The sequence below is a fragment of the Pongo abelii genome, chromosome 9, assembly GCF_028885655.2.
Source record: "Pongo abelii isolate AG06213 chromosome 9, NHGRI_mPonAbe1-v2.0_pri, whole genome shotgun sequence".
NCBI classification, from domain to species: Eukaryota; Metazoa; Chordata; class Mammalia; order Primates; family Hominidae; genus Pongo; species Pongo abelii.
In genome coordinates, this window is record NC_071994.2 from 33,992,268 (window position 1) to 33,999,689 (window position 7,422).

The following is a 7,422-nucleotide window of genomic DNA, read 5'->3' on the forward strand; positions in this document are numbered from 1 at the left end:
TTAGCCAAGTGCAGTGGCGCACACCTGTAGTCCCAGCTACTCAGGAGGCTGAGACAGGAGAATCGCTTGAATCCAGGAGGCGGAAGTTGCAGTGAGCCAAGATTGCACCACTGCACTCCAGCCTGGGTGACAGAGTGAGGCTCAGTCTCAAAAACAAACAAACCGAAAAACTCCTAGTCTATCCCACCCCAAGAAATGCATCCTCTCATCTGTAGTGAAAAGAGGGGTTGTCCAAATTTTAAAGTTTTAAAACCCATTTTAAGTCAATGTTTTTTGCAGAATATATTTTTCTGCATGATTTTATTTATTTATGTATTTATGTATTTATTTTGAGGCAGGTTCTTGCTCTGTCACACGGGCAGAGTATAGTAGTGCCATCATGGCTCATTGCAGCCTTGACCTCCTGGGATCAAGCAATCCTCCTGCCTCATTTTTTATTTTTTATTTTATTTTTTTCAGATGGAGTCTCATTCTGTTGTTCAGGAGTGTAGTGGTGTGATCTCAGCTCAGTGCAACCTCCACCTCCTGGGTTCAAGTGATTCTCCTGCCTCTGCCTCCCAAGTAGCTGAGATTACAGGTGGTACGTGCCACCATGCCCAGATAATTTTTTGTATTTTCAGTAGAGATGGGGTTTTACCATGTTGGCCAGGCTGGTCTTGAACTCTTGACCTCAAGTGATCCATTCACCTCGGCCTCCGAAAGTGGTGGGATTACAGGCATGAGCCACCACATCCAGCCTTTTTAAAATGTTTTGTAAGCTGGGCGCGGTGGCTCACGCCTGTAATCCCACCACTTTGGGAGGCTGAGCGGGCAGATCACGAGGTCAGGAGATCGAGACCATCCTGGCTAACACAGTGAAACCCCATCTCTACTAAAAATACAAAAATTAGCCGGGCGTGGTGGTAGGCACGTGTAGTCCCAGCTACTCGGGAGGCTGAGGCAGGAGAATGGCGTGAACCCAGGAGACAGAGCTTGCAGTGAGCCGAGATCATGCCACTGCACTCCAGCCTGGGTGACAGAGCGAGACTCTGTCTCAAAAAAAAAAAAAAAAAAATGTTTTGTAGAACAAAGTCTCACTATATTGCCCAGGCTGGTCTCCAACTTCTGGTCCAACTTCTGGGCAGAAGTGATCCTCCCGCCTCAGCCTTCCAAAGTGCTGGGATTAGAGGTGTGAGCCACCACACCTGGCTATCTAGTTTTTAATTTGTATACATTCATGGGGCACAAGTGCAATTTTGCTACATTAGTATATTGCATTGTGGTAAAGTCAGGGCCTTCAGTACATCTATCACTGGAGCAACACACATTGTACCCACCAAGCAACCTCCCATCATCCATCCCCTTCCCACCCCTCCATCCCTCTGAGTCTCCACTGTCCATCTACATACATTTATTTTATAAGTTCATTTACATTTATAGTATTTACTCTTATCAAGTCAATCATGGAGAACAATGAAGTCTAAAGTCATTTTGATGAATGTATAAAATAGAAATCGGGAATTATGTGTAATCATTTGTCTTACATCTGCGTCTGCTTCAAATTTTGTTGTTGTTGTTGTTTGTTTTGTTTTGTTTTGTTTTTTGAGACAGGGTCTCACTCTGTTGCCCAGGCTGCAGTGCAGTGGCGCGATCTCAGCTCACTGCAACCTCTGCTTCCCGGGCTCAAGGGATCCTCCCACCTTAGCCTCCCCCGAGTAGCTGGGCCTATAGGCACCCGCCACCATGCCCAGACAATTTTTTTTTGTTGAGATGAGTATTTCGCCAGTATATGTTGCCCAGGCTGCTCTGGAATTCCTGAGCTCAAGCAATCTTCCTGCCTCAGTCTCCCAAAGTGCTGGGATTACAGGCATGAGACACCGTGCCCAGCCCAATTGGCTTTTATACTTTGTTTTGGTTGTATAGTATCACAATACTCATCAAGCAAATATGGTGTCACAAGAAGTAATAGATGTTGGTGTTTTATGCTGTTGTTTTTTTAACAGCGTGCCTTGGAACTTCAAGTTGTTCTTTAATTAAACTCATTTAAAAATACAGATCTGTAATAAGTCTGTTTCAAAATTTCATCACTAATAACATCTAACAATGATCTTATAGATGTCAGATGAGAAACACCCAAAACTTAACATAAGCATGAGATCTATCTATAAGATACCATGAGATGGCATACGTTGCTCTGCATTACAAATTATTATTATTACTATTTTATTAATTTTTTTTTTGAGACGGAGTCTCCCTCTGTCGCCCAAGCTGGAGTGCAGTGGCGCGATCTCGCCTCACTGCAAGCTCCGCCTCCCGGGTTCACGCCATTCTCCCGCCTCAGCCTCAGGAGTAGCTGGGACTACAGGCGCCCGCCAACACGCCCGGCTAATTTTGTTTTTGTATTTTTAGAAGAGACGGGGTTTCACCGTGTTAGCCAGGATGGTCTCGATCTCCTGACCTCATGATCCGCCCACCTCCGCCTCCCAAAGTGGTGGGATTACAGGCGTGACCCACCTCGCCCAGCCTTTTTTTTTTTTTTTTTTTGAGACGGAGTTTCTCTCTTGTTGCCCAGGCTGGAGTGCAATGGCGCAATCTCAGCTCAGCGCAACCTCCGCCTCCCGGGTTCAAGCGATTCTCTTGCCTCAGCCTCCCGAGTAGCTGGAATTACCGGCATGCCCCACCATGCCTGGCTAATTTTGCATTTTTAGTAGAGATGAGGTTTTTCCATGTTGGTCAGGCTGGTCTCAAACTCCCGACCTCAGGTGATCCACCCACCTCGGCCTCCCAAAGTGCTGGGATTACAGAAGTGAGCCACCACGCCCGGCCACCACAAATTAATTTTTATCCAAAGCAAATGAAAATTCAGAACCAGAGTCATGACGCATGAAGCAGGTCATCTGAATCAAAGTGTAGCTTATTGGCTTACAAGCCACACATCTTTTGGCAAAGAAAAATTACAAATTTGGCAAAATAATATTGGTATTTCATTAGACATCATGTCTAACATATTAAAAGAAAAACTTCAGCTGAATTAAATTTAAAGGAGTTTGAGCAATGAAGGATTTGCAAATTGGACAGCCCCCAGAATCACAGCAGATTCAGAGATACTCCAGGGATGCCTCATGGTCAGAAAAAATTTATAAACAAAAAAGGGAAGTGATGTACAGAAGTCAGAAGTGAGGTAAAGAAACAACTGGATTGGTTACAGCTCAGCGTTTGCCTTATTTGAACACAGCTTGAACACTTACCAGTCTATGAGTGGTTGAAGTATGACTGCTGGGATTGGCCAAGACTCAGTGATTGTTACAGGCACATACTCCTAAGTTAGGTTTTCAATCTTTTTATCTATTAAGTTAGGTTGCAGTTCATCCACAAAGACTCAAATATAGAAGTATGGAGTCCTTTTCAGGCCATATTTAGTTTGCTTTAGCAGACTTAATGCATATTGTGTCACCCTGGAGTTGTACTGCTCAGAGATCCATTGCAGAGAGAATTTGCTGAAGAATACAATCAGCTGACGCTCACCAGCTGTAGCACCTTTGGGATCTGTCACAGCATTTCAACTCAGGGCACACTCATTCTACGCAGCTCTCAGCCAATGACTGAGCATGGCTTGGAGCTTGGGCCTGGCCATTTTTGCCCAACACAGAAGTCCTCTATAGGTAATCTTTGCATTGCAGCTGTCTATTGGATAGGTCAAGACTTTCTCAGGGCTGCCCCAGAGCCCAAAGCACTGCCTATCCAATTTTCAGTTCTTCCCTCACTCCTCTTACAAGTGCCAGACATTTATCACAGACTGAAGACTTTTCCTGACTTCTCTCTCTCTACCCTCTATCTTTCAAAGGTCTTATCCCCAATACATTTCTTGCCCTTCTAATTCTATCTTGGTGTCTGCCTCCCAGAGGACACGAACTGGCATACGCATATGAAAATATATTCACTTAAAATACTTTTAAATTTACTAATATCAAACACATAATCTTCACTTTTTCTTTTTTTTTTTTTAGACGGAGTCTTGCTCTTGTTGCTCAGGTTGGAGTTCAATGACACCATCTCGGCTCACTGCAACCTCTGCCTCCAGGGTTCAATTGATTATCCTGCCTCAGCCTCACAAGTAGCTGGGATTACAGGCATGTGCCACCACACCCAGCTAATTTTGTAGTTTTAGTAGAGACAGGGTTTCACCATGTTGGTCAGGCTGGTCTCGAACTCCTGACCTCAAGTGATCCACCCACCTCGGCCTCCCAAAGTGCTGAGATTACAGGTATGAGCTACCGCACCCAGCCCTACTCCTCCATTTTTTATTTTCTTGTCTGGCCCTTGCAAATAATGCAATTTATACTGCCAAAGTGATACGTTTGTTCCCTTTTCACCACATAATTTATTAAAAGGATGCTACTTGTAAGCATTTGCAATTTAAAAGATAATTTCCCAAATAGTTCATTCCCTCTTAGCATTAGTCTGTAGTCCTTTTCTTGACAAAGATGCCTAAAGCATCATTTTTTGTCATAACAGCGATAAAGCCAAGACATCCAATTAGCAAAAAGCTTCTTCCTATTTGAGACAATAGCACAATTTGTTGAAATAAGTGCTTACTGTAAGTTCAAAATGTTCATTTTTTTTAAATATTGAAGAAATTTACAAAGATGTCTTTTTTATTTGTTGGTCTTAAGTTCCACATTCAGTCAAATATTGAAGATTCAACTCAAAAGCAGAATATGAAAATTAGCAGCAATTAAACTATTTGGCGAACATTTAGCAGGACTGCTTACCAAAGCCACCACTTAAAATAGAAATTTCCAGCTCTTATCAGAAACTAAAAACTTTCAGACATTCAGGCATACCTGTGAGATCTATCTGCCTGCCGTGTTTATTATAACTAAAGCACACATCTGCCAGAAAATGGCTTCATGGACCTTTAAAAGTATGAGAAAGGAAAAGTGACATCATCCTTTGAGTCTTACCCTACCGAAAACTCAGAGATAAGTTTTGCTTGTTTTTCTGACTGTTGAAAATAGGCTGGTTGCAACATAGGTGTCAGATTGCTTCTCCCTATGTCAACTTCAAGTTCAAATTTAGGAAGTCATTCTCCCATCAGAACATGTTGTACAAATTAACAATAGGTTTCTAAGCCATAAACGTATTTTAATAGATCTAAAATTTTCCTAGGTTATTCTTTTTCCCATTTCATTATAAGTGCTTTGTAAAAAGTGATTGCCACTCCTATGATTCACTGAGGGTAAAATAACTTACCAGAATTGAGATTTGGAAGAGAATTTCCCAAGAACAACATAGTATTCTTGGATTTCAATGTTTTGAATACTCCTAGCCATAGATGGGTCTTTTCAGTAAAATACTGAAGGGAAGCAATTGTTGATTTCCTATTATGATTATCGTATTAAATTAAGCAAGAACTAGGAAGGCCTAGCAAGACGTATCAAGGCCTAGCAAGACCCTAAAGGAATTGGAGAAGGCACAGATGAGTTTTTACAAGTGGAAAAGTATGAAGCATGAAACATTGCTTAGAGAACAGACAAGTCAGAAGAGTGAGTATTGTCACAGTGGTAGGAAGGCTTAGGGGTAAAGGATGATTTGGGAAGCATCAGGGAATTCATTGGGGAACTTACACAGGGCAAAGTGCAGTGGGTTTTTTTGTTTGTTTGTTTGTTTGTTTGTTTTTGAGACAGAGTTTCGTCCTTGTTGCCCAGGCTGGAGTGCAGTGGCGAGATCTTGGCTCACTGCAACCTCTGCCCGCTGGGTTCAAACGATTCTCCTGCCTCAGCCTCCCGGGTAGCTGGGATTATAGGTGCCTGCTACAACGCCCAGCTAATTTTTTTTTTTTTTTTTTTTCTGAGACGGAGTCTCACTCTGTCACCAGGCTGGCGTGCAGTGGCGCGATCTCAGCTCACCGCAAGCTCCACCTCCCGGGTTCACGCCATTCTCCTGCCTCAGCCTCCCGAGTAGCTGGGACTACAGGCTCCCGCCACCACGCCCGGCTAATTTTTTGTATTTTTAGTAGAGACAGGGTTTCACTGTGTTAGCCAGGATGGTCTCGATCTCCTGACCTCGTGATCTGCCCTCCTCAGCCTCCCAGAGTGCTGGGATTACAGGCGTGAGCCACGGCACCCAGCCTCCTAATTTTTTGTATTTTTAATAGAGATGGGGTTTCATCATGTTGGCCAGGCTGGTTTCAAACTCCTGACCTCAGGTAATCCACCCGCCTTGGCCTCCCAAAGTGCAGGGATTACAGGCGTGAGTCACCATGCTCAGCCCAAAGTGAAATTTTTAAAAGCTGGGTTTTTGGACAGAGGCTCTGGTAATATGCTTTCTTAATTTCTCAACTTGTATAGGCGTGATCCTAGGAATCACATTTGAGACACATGTCTCTAGTAAGCATTGCATGTTATTTTCCCACTTTGTAGGCAATTTGGTGACTAAGAAAGCAACAACATCAAATGGTGCTCCAGGAGGGCCTGGAAGAATGAATGTGTCTCCCTGGGTTACATAAACCCTTGGGAGAATCTGACTTAATTTCCTAATTTAAACACAAAATGTGGAAGTCAGCCTAAATCATTGTAAGAAGTCTTTTTCAGCTTTGGGTTGCTATGCCTCTATTTGAAATTACAACGTATTATGACATATGCTACTGCCTACTGAACACTAAACAGAACTGTCTTCAATATAGTCATTGATTTTGCATACCTGTAATTCTGATGCAAAACCTGGTACTAACAGATGAATTATACTTGCATCAGGTGTGTAACAGACACAAGTTTTTAAAATTTATCTTGTTCTGGTAAGTACACGTTTTTTGTTTTGTTTTGTTTTGTTTTTGTTTTTGTTTTTGTTTTTGAGATGGAGTCTCGCTCTGTCGCCCAGGCTGGAGTGCAGTGGTGTGATGTTAGCTCACTGCAAGCTCCATCTCCTGGGTTCATGCTATTCTCCCACCTCAGCCTCCCAAGTAGCTGGGACTACAGGCACCCACCACCATGCCCAGCTAATTTTTTTGTATTTTTAGTAGAGACGGGGTTTCACTGTGTTAGCCAGGATGGTCTCGATCTCCTGACCTTGTGATCCGCCCACCTCGGCCTCCCAAAGTGCTGGGATTACAAGCGTGATCCACCGCACCCAGCCTAAATACAAGTTTTTTTAAAAGATTAATGAAGAAAGGCATATCCATGCTGAGGAGTCATTAATAGCTAGTAAATTAGTTTGTTCTTCAGATCTGAAAGAACTTTAATTAAGTACTTTCCATTTATTGGATTTTCTCTAGATTATAAGCATTATTATTTATAAGGAAATTAAGAATTTTAAACAGAAATATTTCATATAAACAAAATAACCAAAATAATTGTGTATGAATGACTCCCAAGAAATCTTCAAATACAAAACATAACATATGAGAGAAGTTGCTTCTCTTACAAAATGTCCTAAATTATTATC